Here is a 12,471-nt window from a genome sequence, read left to right as displayed (position 1 = left end):
ACCAGGATTGATTTTGCCTCTGAAACAGACTACTTGCATAGAATGTATTTAGAAACATTTGTTAGAGTTGCATCAAATTCTAAAGATTTTCAAGACCTGCAGTTTGCGCAACAAACATGTGCCAAAACCTTTTTTCAATTAAGCAATGTAAACATGTCTATTTCTGCCTCAAACATGCAGAGTGTGTTTTGGTCAGATGCAAAGCTGTCTTTGTGCTAAATGGGCACTATTTCTAATGTAAAACTCCTGACACCTCTTCCATTGTTTTACAACATCTCTGACTATCATCCTCCATCTTCATTTTGTTCACCAGCAGCCCCTGCCCACTCTTTACTAAAGCTCTTATTTCACTCATGAGTTTCCACCTCTTACCCCACCTTTGGGGCCATCTTAGCACAGATGAGATCTTTGTATTTTGTAAAATGTTATCCTTCTATATCCTTCTGAACCCTAAAACAGAGAAACTGAAACTCCCTCTAGAAACTCTGGTTTTTAACTTCTAAATTTACATCAGGGTCCAAATATCCTGTCATCTGCCCTGCTCGCTGCATATGATATTTCCTTTACCTAAAAAAAAATAGCTTATTTTCTAATTTCCAAAACCAGCTTATTTTGGCCTTAGCAAACTAATCTTTTCAGTATTTTAAAAAAATAGTTTGTAAATACATCTAAAAAGAAAAGGGAATCTATTTTCTCTGATAATGTCACTGGTGTTACGGAAGAGTTTCAAAAGACCTTGGTCTTTAAAAGATGCATCTTGCAGGAATTACAAGCAGGAATAGGATCACCAATTGCAGTGATGGAAACTTACAGAGAACCAAGACATACCCTGTCAGAGAGGAGAGCCCCGAGCTGTGCTGGGCAGCTTGGATGGGGGCTGCCATCCGCAGCCAGGAGCTGCCTCCCCACGGTGGTAGCTATGCCTGAATATGAACCTCTCCTCTTTCTGCCTGCCTTGGAGCTTTTTAAACTAACACCTTTTGCCTCACCACTGGAGTAGTATAACAACCTTTTGGAGCAAAAATACCGGGTGCTGAATGTTATCTGACAGTTTAAACTAGGAGTTGTTGGAATGATTTTAGTATAAAAACGTGGTAGGGACACTGGACATCCAGGTTGACTTACACTATTTACACCAAACTCACGGCATTTTTAACATGGATTACCTGGAAAGGTTTCCATTAAACAAACTGATTTCACTACATGTCTATTTTGCGTCTCTGGAAGTATAACTGTTCCTGTGTAAGCAAGCTGGATGAGACTGCATATGAGAAGGCACAGAAGTCCATGTTCAGTGTCTTCCTAGATCAAGGAAACAAGCCATTGTGGAACAAACCAGGCACATCTGAAATTAATTTTCTACCTGACCTCCCAAGATTAAAGAGCTTTTCTTGGTCTAGTGTTTGTTTGCAAAATTATGTTAAATTGTCCTCTTAAATGTGTGCATAAGATAGATGCATGTTTCAGTATCTGGGTGATACAGGACTGCTTGACGTAGGGGCAAGGTGATATTTAGCTAAGCATTAGAGACATGTGAGGAGCTGATGCCTGTCTCTAAACCTGTGATTTACCATAGCAAACAAGGGACCAAAAGGACACATGATTATGTAGTTCAGCTGTTGATTATGACAGGACCAGACTTTGAATTCCTGTTCTAACTTCCAGCACCATTTCTGCACTCTGCATCATCAGTTAAAGAAAAAAACCAAGTCATGGGAAGGGAAGCTTGAGTCAAGACAGGTTCTCTGTCCCCCACAGCAGCAGAGTTTTCCTGTGCATCCTTGCACTCCATGCTGCTTTCTGGGAAGCCTATTAGTCTAACCAACAATATAGCTCTGCTCAAGAAGACAAGTGAGAGGCCAGGAAAAGGAAAAGCTCTAATGTTCAGCCCATAATATCTAAAAGCCAAATATGATGACACACAGATCCTCCACACTTGATTTCTTCTGCAAACTTATGGATAGCTGAGGTTTTCCAAAGATGGTCATTAAGTTTAGGTATCTTTAAGTAGACTACAAGGCAAAAGCAGGTATCTTTCAGGGTAATCTAGCCCTAATTCCTTCCCCCTCAAAATATATGTGGAAAGACTACAGTATATCAAAACTGTCTGTAAGTAGCAACACAATGCTGTACTATTTGTTCAATTAGTTTTTCAGCACACAGGTAGACCCAAGATAATATGCTCGGCTGTATTTCCAAGGTCTTGTGGAGGCAGGCCTCAGCTTACCCTTCATATGTTTTGAACGAAATGAAAGATGCGTAGGTGCAACTCATGGTCAAGATTGACAGTCTATTAGCTTGGGCCACACAGATCCTGCTGGACTCACAGCATGAGCAGAGCAAGAGGACAACTGCCTGAAAAATACAGTTTAGACATCCACTTATAAATTTCTCTGACAGCAAAAAGTTATAGACTTCATAACATAGAAATTTGAAAAATGTATAATTTAAATAAAGGAGGACAAAAAATACTTACTGATATATTATTTTCTCTGCTGCAAATTCTGCAAGTGTAAAAATACATTTGAGCCACCAAAGATCTAAGTAGCTAAAGAATGGGACACAGCTTCACCAAAAATTGTCTTTCTGAGGAATACAAATAAAAAATTTGAAATCGCTGTTATAATTTAAACCAGATGGAACCTGAATCTTCAGAAATGTATTTTACACTTTCTACTTTGTGATTCCAAGGTGTTGCCAAATTGCATGAGTAGATGGCAGTCAAAGTAATAATGGGCATTTTCAGTTGCTCTCTCCTCTGATACACATATCACGCATACTTGCAGAGCAAGAGAGAGAGAGATGATTCATGGGAGTGGAATTTGAATGAAAGAATCTCTCAGCATTTGCTTTGCTATTTTTTCTCTAAGGTCCTCAATTCTTCTAAGAAACAAGTCAGCCCTGTTTTGTTCCTTAACACATCAAGGATCTTAGATTAATCTTGAATTGAATAGAAATTAAGGATGAATAATGACACCTAATAGATGACTAAAATAATATTTGTCTTTTAAACACTAACTGATGACAAAGCAGGATTGAGATGTTAAATGATTTGAAGTATTTAAATGCAAGAAAATTCATAACGCCTCAATATGAATCTTTATTTGCTAAACCTCCTTCTTCCTCTTCACCCTGATACATACCTTACACCAAGGAAGAGTAGTCTAAGGGATGAAAGAAAAGAAAACTAATGCTCATCCACGTATATGCTAATGAACATATGGGGAAATGTTAAAAGAACCACACACTTTACATTTTCTCAGAAGAAAGGTTTCAAACCCTCAAAGCTGGCACTTTGAAACCTGCAAGTATTGATCAATTATTCAGGTACCAAAATAGATAAATTTCTCTTTTATATAGTTTTGAAATAAATAGGTTTATAACATGCACTAAAAATTTGCAGCAGTTAAGTCACAGTTATTCATTCCCTGAGGAATGGGGTTAACAGCTCTCCATATTCATTTTCATGAAGTCTTCATATTTATTGTATTTTTCTGGCACTTAAAAATATGATGTCTGTGCTACCTTATTTACTGTGAAATTGATAGCTTGCATTTTCCCACACAGTTTTTTCTCCTTCTTCGACAAGACCATGTGGCTAAAATTTAAGATCCTCTGAAGGTCCCTTACAACCCAAACGACTTTCTGATTCCATGATTCTGTGATTCTATTATTCTATGATTAATTCAAAGCAACTGCTATATGGCATAAATTTTTTGACATTTTTTATATTAAAGAATAAAGAAAAATAATTTAATTTTTTAAAAATTGTTTTATCTGAAAACACTTTATAAGTTTCAATGCTTTAATCAGCATTAGAAATCTGCCTATACATAGCTGAAATTTCTTTGAAGTTATTTCAATTGATCTACTTTTCTGTGATTTTAAATGCCATCAAAATGCAGTTTTTCAAGAAATCACTGATAAAATCAGAAATCAATGGTGACAAAAATCAATATACATTGGATAAAATTTTGCATATGAAGACTCAGGTTTTAGATAATTTCTTTTTTTTTATGCAGCTTATAATGTAATGCTTTACCATACTGGAAATTGCAGCTTCCTTGAAATATCTTTAGTCCCTTTGATGTCAGCTTGTAATTTCCTTTACTTTTAGAGTGTATACTTAATGCTACTTTACTAAATGTTCCAAGTTGATATTATTTGTACTCTCCCATGCCCATGATCCAAGAAAGTGTAAATCTTGTATATGTTTACATGCTTTCCCAGATATTTTTGAACTGCAAACTAGAATCTGAACTCCACAAATAAATTGAATGCTTAGTTTTCCTTTTCAAACTCAGTGTCTGAATCATTTTCTTCAGCTTCAAAATCCAAAACATTTTATTTATTCAATAACTAGTAATAATTGCAATTTTACTATGTTTTAGGTATTTTATTTACTTCCCACTCAGGATATAAATATTTCCACAGTGATGGGTAAAATATGTCATCTCATATTTCACAATAAATAAAACCTGAATAAACATGGGCAAGGTTGCTGATTAATTTAACAGATATGTCTCTGGATTTTAAAATTCACTATCAGCCATTAATTGCAACAAAAGTTTTATGATCCCTTTGGTAAACAACTATGCGTTAATGACAGCCACAAGGTAGGGCAGGTATTCAAGTTCATGAGGTCATCTCCTTTTCTTCTGAATCTGGTTGCATTTTGTTCTGCAGCAAGCCAAGGCAGATTGATTGCAATGAAGTATTGTACTTGTCTCAACTCAGAGAAATCGTAACTTGGAACAGTTTTAACTCATCACTAGATAAATCTCTTTTTTCCCTACTTTGTAGGTGGAGACTCCAGCATTTTAGTGCTTTCTGCAAAATCACATGGTGAAGTCTGAGGCAATTTAGCCAGACAGGATGTTTGACTTGTGTTCTATCATTTCATTCTGAGCTTATTTAACTCTTTCTTGACATTGCTGTAATATTGTGGGCAATTTTGAAACCATTTAATTGTTGAAAATAAAAGAATGTATTATTTTTCTTTTGAATTTTTCTAAATAAATATTGCAATTTTCAGGGTACTTCTAGGCTCAAACTGGACCTCAACCCATGATTAGCTTCAGCCCATCTCATACAGCATATTCTAACAATGCTGGATTTAAATTTTTTTTGTCTGTGGGCTCAGAAAGGGTTATACCCTCCTTAAGAGCAATAGGTTACTTCAGAGAAGTAAAAACTAAAATGCCACTCAGGTGTCTATACCCAATCTTTTCTTCTCCAGTCCTTTATCCTTTGTCTCAGATTTCCAGAGCTGTCTATGACAAGAAAGAATATGGACCTTAAAGGCTATTGAAAATGGTAGTTTAAAAAAAAAGCCTACAAAACCAATAATGAATTTATGTTCTTCATATTCTTACATTCATTATGGATTGCAGCTCAGGCAGAACTCATCAGTCCCAGCCCACACTAATATTAGACTGTCCAATATTCCCCAATACCAACCTGTGATTTAAGTTCCTTATAACTTTCTCCAGTTTTATTTGGGCTGGATTTTTTTCATGGCAGTTAACAAGCTAAGATGAGCACTTCATGTGCATATACAAAACTTCCATGCTTCAACTGCTAATGAATGATCAATATTAAGAAAAAAATACAACCCGATAAATCTCATCAAAGTTTGAAATAAAATCTAGATCTTTAGCAGTGAGCTTGTTGATCTAGAGGAGCAACCTTCCATAGGCAGCCAAACAAAAACTTGTGGAATAATTCTTAGTGGGAACAGCAGCAGAGAATAGAGGAACATCACTAAATATTATGCATATTTATAAAAGGGACATGACCTAAGAGTTCACTGGCATTCTTGATTCTTACATTTCTAAATCCTTTGAGTGCTTGAAGTCACCACCTTAGAATTCTGTTAAGAGAGATTTTGTGCGTATGTTGATGTGTATATTTCAGTTTTAGTTATAAAATAATCTTTAAAGAGAGATCTGGAATATAAGGCTACATAAACTCAAAAAATATCAGCCATAAATGGATCATATAAAAGTCAGATCAGCAAAACAAGAAAGATTTTTCTGGTCATTTAAACACCTTCATTTCAGAGAGGTTTGTGAACCAGATTGTGTAAAATAAGATTCTCTCTTCATCTTGCAAAATTTTTCCCCAGAATTTAGGATAAAACATATATCAGATAATATAGTTCATATAAAATTTAGTACACTGAGCCCTTTCCTAGGAAACAGAACAATTATGCTGAGTCCAGCTACTAAGTAGTCCAATCAAATGCAAAGCCAGGCAAATAATTTCACTTCTAACTATGAAATCCTGAGTAGATTCCATTTTACTTTATGAAAAAATGATTCCGACTTGAAATATTTGGAACTGCATTATTCCTAAATATGTCAATATTCAAATCTAGTTCTTACTGAGATTTTTCAATACTCTGTTTAAATTAGACCTAAAAGAATTAGCTTAATAAAAGCTAAAACATGAACTATGGTGATACTACTATTGACATTTGAATGTTTAAAATAACATTTGTGTGCATATAAATATATATATATATATATATATATATATATATATATATATATATATATATATACATAAAAAAGCATTGTATATGGCTAGATAAGTAACCAAGGAAGATGAGAAAAGTAGACCGATCTTGTTCTTGGTACTAAATTCTTGCCAGAGCCTTTGCAATTTATTTGCAAAGTCTGCGTAGATTTTGGATGTTGGGACAGTTGCTTGGTAGCTGAGTTTGGGGTTCCAGACACCTTAATATATTTGCCATCAAAAATTATTTTAGATGGCATTGCCTAATTATCCTCTTCTTTTCCATTCTCATACAGAAAGTAAGAACTTCTTCATTTTCTTCAGATTGGTACTTTTTGGAAGGTCTCTATAATTCCCTTCCCTTTACATGGTAACACCAATAACCTTGTTACTTCCCTTGTTATGGTTTTCCATCTTCTAAATCAGGCCAACATACTAATTATGGTAGGGGTTTTAACTTAGCTGCAGTAAACCTTGCTCCCTACACCTGGATCTGCCCAGCAGCCCCTTGCTCACTGGCTAGAACATCTCCAATGAATGCATTGGTGCATTGCAGGCACAAATCTGCCTTTAATTGGTAAGAAAACACCTCAGGCTGCAGCCCAGACCACATTGGGTGCTTGAGCCAGGCCTCTGATAGCGTGTGAAGGGGAATTTGCGAGCCATGGACCTCTGGCTAGGGCTGCCTCAGACAATCAGGAGTCTGAGTGTTGACACAAGGGTAGGGATTTTTTCTATCCCATTAGCGTGTTTAGTAACATTTTATATTACTTCTCAAGGAACCTCAAGTTCAGGACAGGTCACATTTTGTTTAATATGCACTGAAACTAGAATAAATTAACACGGATACTTCTTACTCTATTCTAGACTAATATTAAGATCTTCTGCTCTTAACGTACAGTCATCAGTCTTTTGATATGACACTGTTTAGGGGCATTTAATATGTGCAGTTCCTTTAGAAAACAATCTTTCTCCATGCTTAACAAAACATTCCTGGAACGAGGAGTCATTCTGCATTTCACCCTTCCAGCCTCAGAAATCAACTGTGCTTGCTGCATGTGTGTTTTATTTTGTTTGGCTCCATTTTTCCCTTAGTTTGGAGATCAAAAAAGTGAAGCCATTCTGTAAAAATAAGGCCTGTGTGAGTTGAAAGGAAAGAAAGAGGGGAGAGAATGGGAAACATTTCACTCTATATGAGTTGAACCTAATAGCTTTATTAACTGTGTGCTTCAGATGTTTTGCATTAAAACTTAATATAGAGAATGCTGAATGAGTGCCAAAATCAAGGGCATTGTTGGATAAATGCTATCACTGTGCCCAAGTTCTGATTTATCCCTACATATAATTGCTTGCCTGCAATTAAAGGTTCATTATTCTACCCTAAGACATAAGTAAACACCAATAATAAGGATTTAAATTACCATAATGGTTTCTCTGAATTCTATCAATTTTTGTTTTCTTAGTTTTATGCTTTTAACAGCCATTATGTAGTGATATTAATATTGATAATTACTACAGGCATACATTAAATATTCTGTTTTAGTCTCATCCCAGTATCCGCCTGTACTTACAAGAGCCTGACTGTCTTCCACAGTCTGCTCCACCATTTTCTTATTGTACTTTTTTTTTCTAGATATCCATCCCTCTTACTTTTCTTGCCAAGTCATGCTATCCTCTCTCTTGTCCTGTGGCTAACATATATTTTTACAGGGTAAAACACAAGAGGGAAGAAAGGAAGGACTGAGGAATGAAAGGAGAGAGATAAGAGACTCCTGGAAAAAAAAGCGCACTGATTTGCCAAGTGGAGGGATGATGATGCAGCTGCTGGAACACACTGGCTTAGAACACTGTGACAGTTTCTTAGCTATTTTTTGTTGTATTACCACATATCAGTAGCCTCATAAGCTTTTCCTCTTTCAAAACATCTCCATTTTGGCTCTGAAGGTGAAATGCCCTGGAAGGTTTGAGCTAAAAAAGTTGTAGGTTTTTATGTAGACTCAGATTAATGAAGCCATGCTTTTCCAAAAATAAACTAATTTGAAAGTGCCAAAATACTTAAACTCTTGTTATTGACTTATTTTTTCTCTGATTTTTTTTAATTTCAAAAGAGAGGAATAACCACAAAAGTAAAACCGTAAATATTATTTAATCAAATAAGCAAAGTGTAACAGCTATTTATCAATTAAGAAATCAAGAGGTAGAAAATACCCAAAGTTCCATAACCTTAATTCATTTTTCTAGGCATGGCTACGGGTGATTTGGTGAAAATAAATGATGCTGTCCCCGCCCCATGTTTACTGAGCTGCCTGCATAGCTCAAACAGAAGCCACACGGGAGCAGAAGCCTCCCATTGCACTGCCTGAAGGAATAGCCCAGCTTTGTGCATGGGACAGGTTAACATTTTGTGTCCTCACATGCCAGTCTCCTACTGAGGCAACGTTATATAGGATTTTATGGATTTTGATATTTATAAATTTTAGATCTGATTGTATACTACAGGACTTCATCTGCTCATTGTCAGCTATTAATCATCACTGTGGGATTGTTTGTGGGGATTGTCAAACATTCATGCTCGCAGGTACAATCCTTGCTAAAATTGCTCTGCAGTGTGGAGACATCAACATTTGCTTGATACAGTGTTCTTTGTGCAACGTGTGTTCCTACTGATTAAAAACATTTATCTCCTCTCAATTTTATATCTGTTAAGTAAAGAACAGTAATTGAGTGTATACTGCCTGCCAAAGTGCATTTCACCCATGTGATGGGCATAGTGTTTCAATGACCAGTTCTACAGCTAAGAAGACAAAGAATTGCCATGATCCAGGTGTCATCTGCCCCTGAATCCACTGTTCTGCATATTTTCTGGTATGTCATAGCATGCATTATTTGATTGAATGAGCAAACATATTTGTCCTCAGGAAAAGGGTATATTTGCAAGTAAAATGCAAAATATTTTGATGCAGAATCCAATTAATTTCGGAAGGCAATTTCTCTACATATCTGGGTTTGGTTTTTTTTGAAAGTTGGCCTAGTTAATTATGGTAGTCCAACAGTATTACTCTGTCTTCACTCTCATATTAAAAACATACTTCCACATGAAGAAACTTCCTCTTATTTTTCTCCTTGGGAATGTATGTGGTTTGTACTGGATCATAGCTGGATATTTGTGAGTTTTGGTTAATTTTTCTTGTCAGTAGCCTTGAGGGGCAAAAAGGGATTTAATCAAATGATTTAACATTATCTAGGCAAGAATTAAGTAACCATGATCATCTTATTCTTATGAGAATTTCATTAACCCCAGTAAGAATATTCATCTGAATGAAATGAACAAGATTAAGCTTTCTGATTTCTAACTAGTTTGTGTGATGTCAAAATGGATGCCCATGTAGTCAGAATATTAAAAATTGAGCTAAGGATAGAATTTTGCGTCAGAGGATCGTTCTTCTAATTTAAGCGACTGATAACTCATAAAATGCAAAGGTTGTTTCTTATAATGCAATCTAGCTGTTCATCTAATTCAAAAAGAAATTTGTCAGTTAATATGTGAATTTTAGCACTTTTTCCCAAGCAGTGTCCTTTGATTTCCTTTGTTCATACAGGGTTGCAAGCTCGAGGCATGCAGTGACAGGAGTTTCTCCATTAATGAGAGAGACATGATTTGCTGTTGAACCACCTGGAGCAGTAAGACCTGGGACAGGGTTACAGAAGAATACACTCAACCCTGAAAATTCAAAACTAAACTGAGACTTTGTCCTTTATTCATCAGATATCACAAATTCTTGCAACAGGTCTTACATAATGTTCAGCAGATGCTGTAATACATAAACAAATAGTATTGGGCTAAGAGAGAAAAGAGCCAATGTCTTAACTGTGAATGTCTTTGGTTTCATGGATTCGGGTTTATTCCTAAAAAAGAATTACCTTTTCAGAGGTGCTGGTAGAAAACATTTACAGAGGTTCAATGTTGAAAGATACATTTTCTGCCATATTTAGATTTTTACCCCTTAGGCAGAAAAAAGTGAATGTTCAGATTATTGTGATTATTAAAATTAGAACTCAAATACATATTTGCAGAAGTAGCCTAAAAAAGTACACCAAAAATAAAACATAAGTTTTATTAAGCCAAACCAAGCACAAAGCAATTTCTTCTGGAAGAAATTCTGTGTAAATCTCTGATTTATGTGGAAGCTATTTTAATTAGCTTTTGCAATTATCTTCTTTTTCTCTTAATCTACTTGTCAGTGTATATCCAGAGAGCCAAATTATATTTAAGATAAAAAATAAAAAGTTCCACTAAATTTCTCTTTCATCAAACTCAAGAAGGCTGTGAAGAGACTCACATTTCACACAGGATGTATCTGCAGAAGGAACTGTAAATGCCAATGCACATTCCCCATGGCTCAGTATTTCTTCTCCTGTTAACTCTGACCTGTAATAAAGTAGAAATAATTTTCAGCCTGTCTTCTCAATGTTTGTCAGGGTCTCCAGAAGGGTTGTGGCAGCACTGCATGATGACCTCAGTGCTCTCAGCACAGCTGGTGGCATGGGGTGGGGACAGCCACCGGGAGAGGCAGACAGTACTGGGCAGATGACAATCCACATGTCAGCAGGTCATCATGAATTTCACTTGTCCCTAAGAACCAACAGTACTGTAGCTGATTATTTCTCAGAGTTGGAAACTGGGATTTTGTGTTCCACAGCCTGAAAGAGCTCCAGGGGCAGCAGTCTCTTATGCATCATTACCTTCTCTCTACTCTTCAATAAATGAGAAACAAAACACAGTGAATTATAGGACTGAGCAGCTGAACCTGTGTTCTGCCAACAGAGCTAAGACTCTCTGCAGACAGGGAAGACGGCTTCATGAGTGCCTTTGGAGACAATTCTGTCTTTGCCTGACCTCTCCTGTTACCATTTTCCTGAGAGGGTTTCTCACCTATCCTGTGCCTCAGTACTCCTGGCTGACAGCAGGAATAATTGCAGCTTCTGGAAAACCACTGGAGCAGTCCCTGTTGGCACCTTTTTTGACTGCTGTCAGGCCTTGAGCTCTGCTCTGCCCACGTTTCTCTGCCCTGTGTAAACTGCTGTCCTTGCAAGGAGTGAGCCCTTCTCCCATGACAGCAGCAGAGGGCTAGATCCCTGTGTCAGAGTGAAGCGGGTTCCTGACCTCTGCAGAGACACTCACTTCCCAATGGAAGCTGAGCATCTCAAAGCTTTTGTGCTCTGTCCAAAGGGATTTTATATCCATCAGACTTCTTTCCACTGAGAACATGTATTTGGCAACTATGATACGGAAGATTGACTACAAAATAATTTTGGAAGGTTTTATAATTAACTGCAAAAAAATGGCTGAGTGTTCACCCTTGACAAGACTTCAAAAAATAATTAGGGAACTGACTTCCTAGATTTCCTCTGATACCCCACAAATACAGAAGCAGAAGGGTGAGCATATATCCAAGACAGCCCAACTGTTTGCAGAGCTGTGTTGGGACCTGGCCTGAAAAAGACGGGCTTGGGAGCTCCACAGGACACCCCTCCACCCAATGCACACAAGAGTCTCAGCATCAACACAAGCATAAGGGCACAAACAGCTCGAAGAGGGCAGAAACACCTGAGTCCAGCAGTGCTGACAGGGAAAAAGGCTGTGCAGCCACAGCCGCAAACCCTTCAGTTGGATTGATCTACAGGCTGAACTGGAAAGACCAAAGAGGAAAAGGTTGTTCAGGAACAGCAAACAATGAGATGTCCCACCCCAACCCTCCTATGAGCATTTGTTTCAAAGAACAGCTGTTTCCCATAAAGCTGACTTGAAAATTGGTATCTTCCTACTTCTGAGAGAATTCGTTGACTTTATCTTTTTACTGGCAAAACCACTGTTGTTTCTTTACATTCTTGCCAGCCCTGCAGAGCCACCTCAGCACTGAGGAGGTGAACCAGAGTCTATTTTGGCATAAA

The 12,471-nt window shown here is 37.0% G+C and overlaps 1 long non-coding RNA gene across 2 annotated transcripts in view; it reads right to left on the bottom strand.

Moving 5' to 3' along the window:
- Window positions 1–12,471, bottom strand: part of LOC119708098 — a 132,986-nt gene that overhangs the window by 35,874 nt on the left and 84,641 nt on the right. For both annotated transcript variants that reach the window (XR_005258961.1, XR_005258960.1), the window contains 2 exons: window positions 10,860–10,948; window positions 2,228–2,355 (listed from right to left, as the gene is read on the bottom strand). This is a non-coding gene — a long non-coding RNA (uncharacterized LOC119708098). The remainder of the gene's footprint in view (window positions 1–2,227; window positions 2,356–10,859; window positions 10,949–12,471) is intronic.

This window comes from Motacilla alba, chromosome 1A (genome assembly GCF_015832195.1).
Source record: "Motacilla alba alba isolate MOTALB_02 chromosome 1A, Motacilla_alba_V1.0_pri, whole genome shotgun sequence".
NCBI lineage: Eukaryota > Metazoa > Chordata > Aves > Passeriformes > Motacillidae > Motacilla > Motacilla alba.
This window is presented reverse-complemented; position numbering and strand designations above follow the sequence as displayed.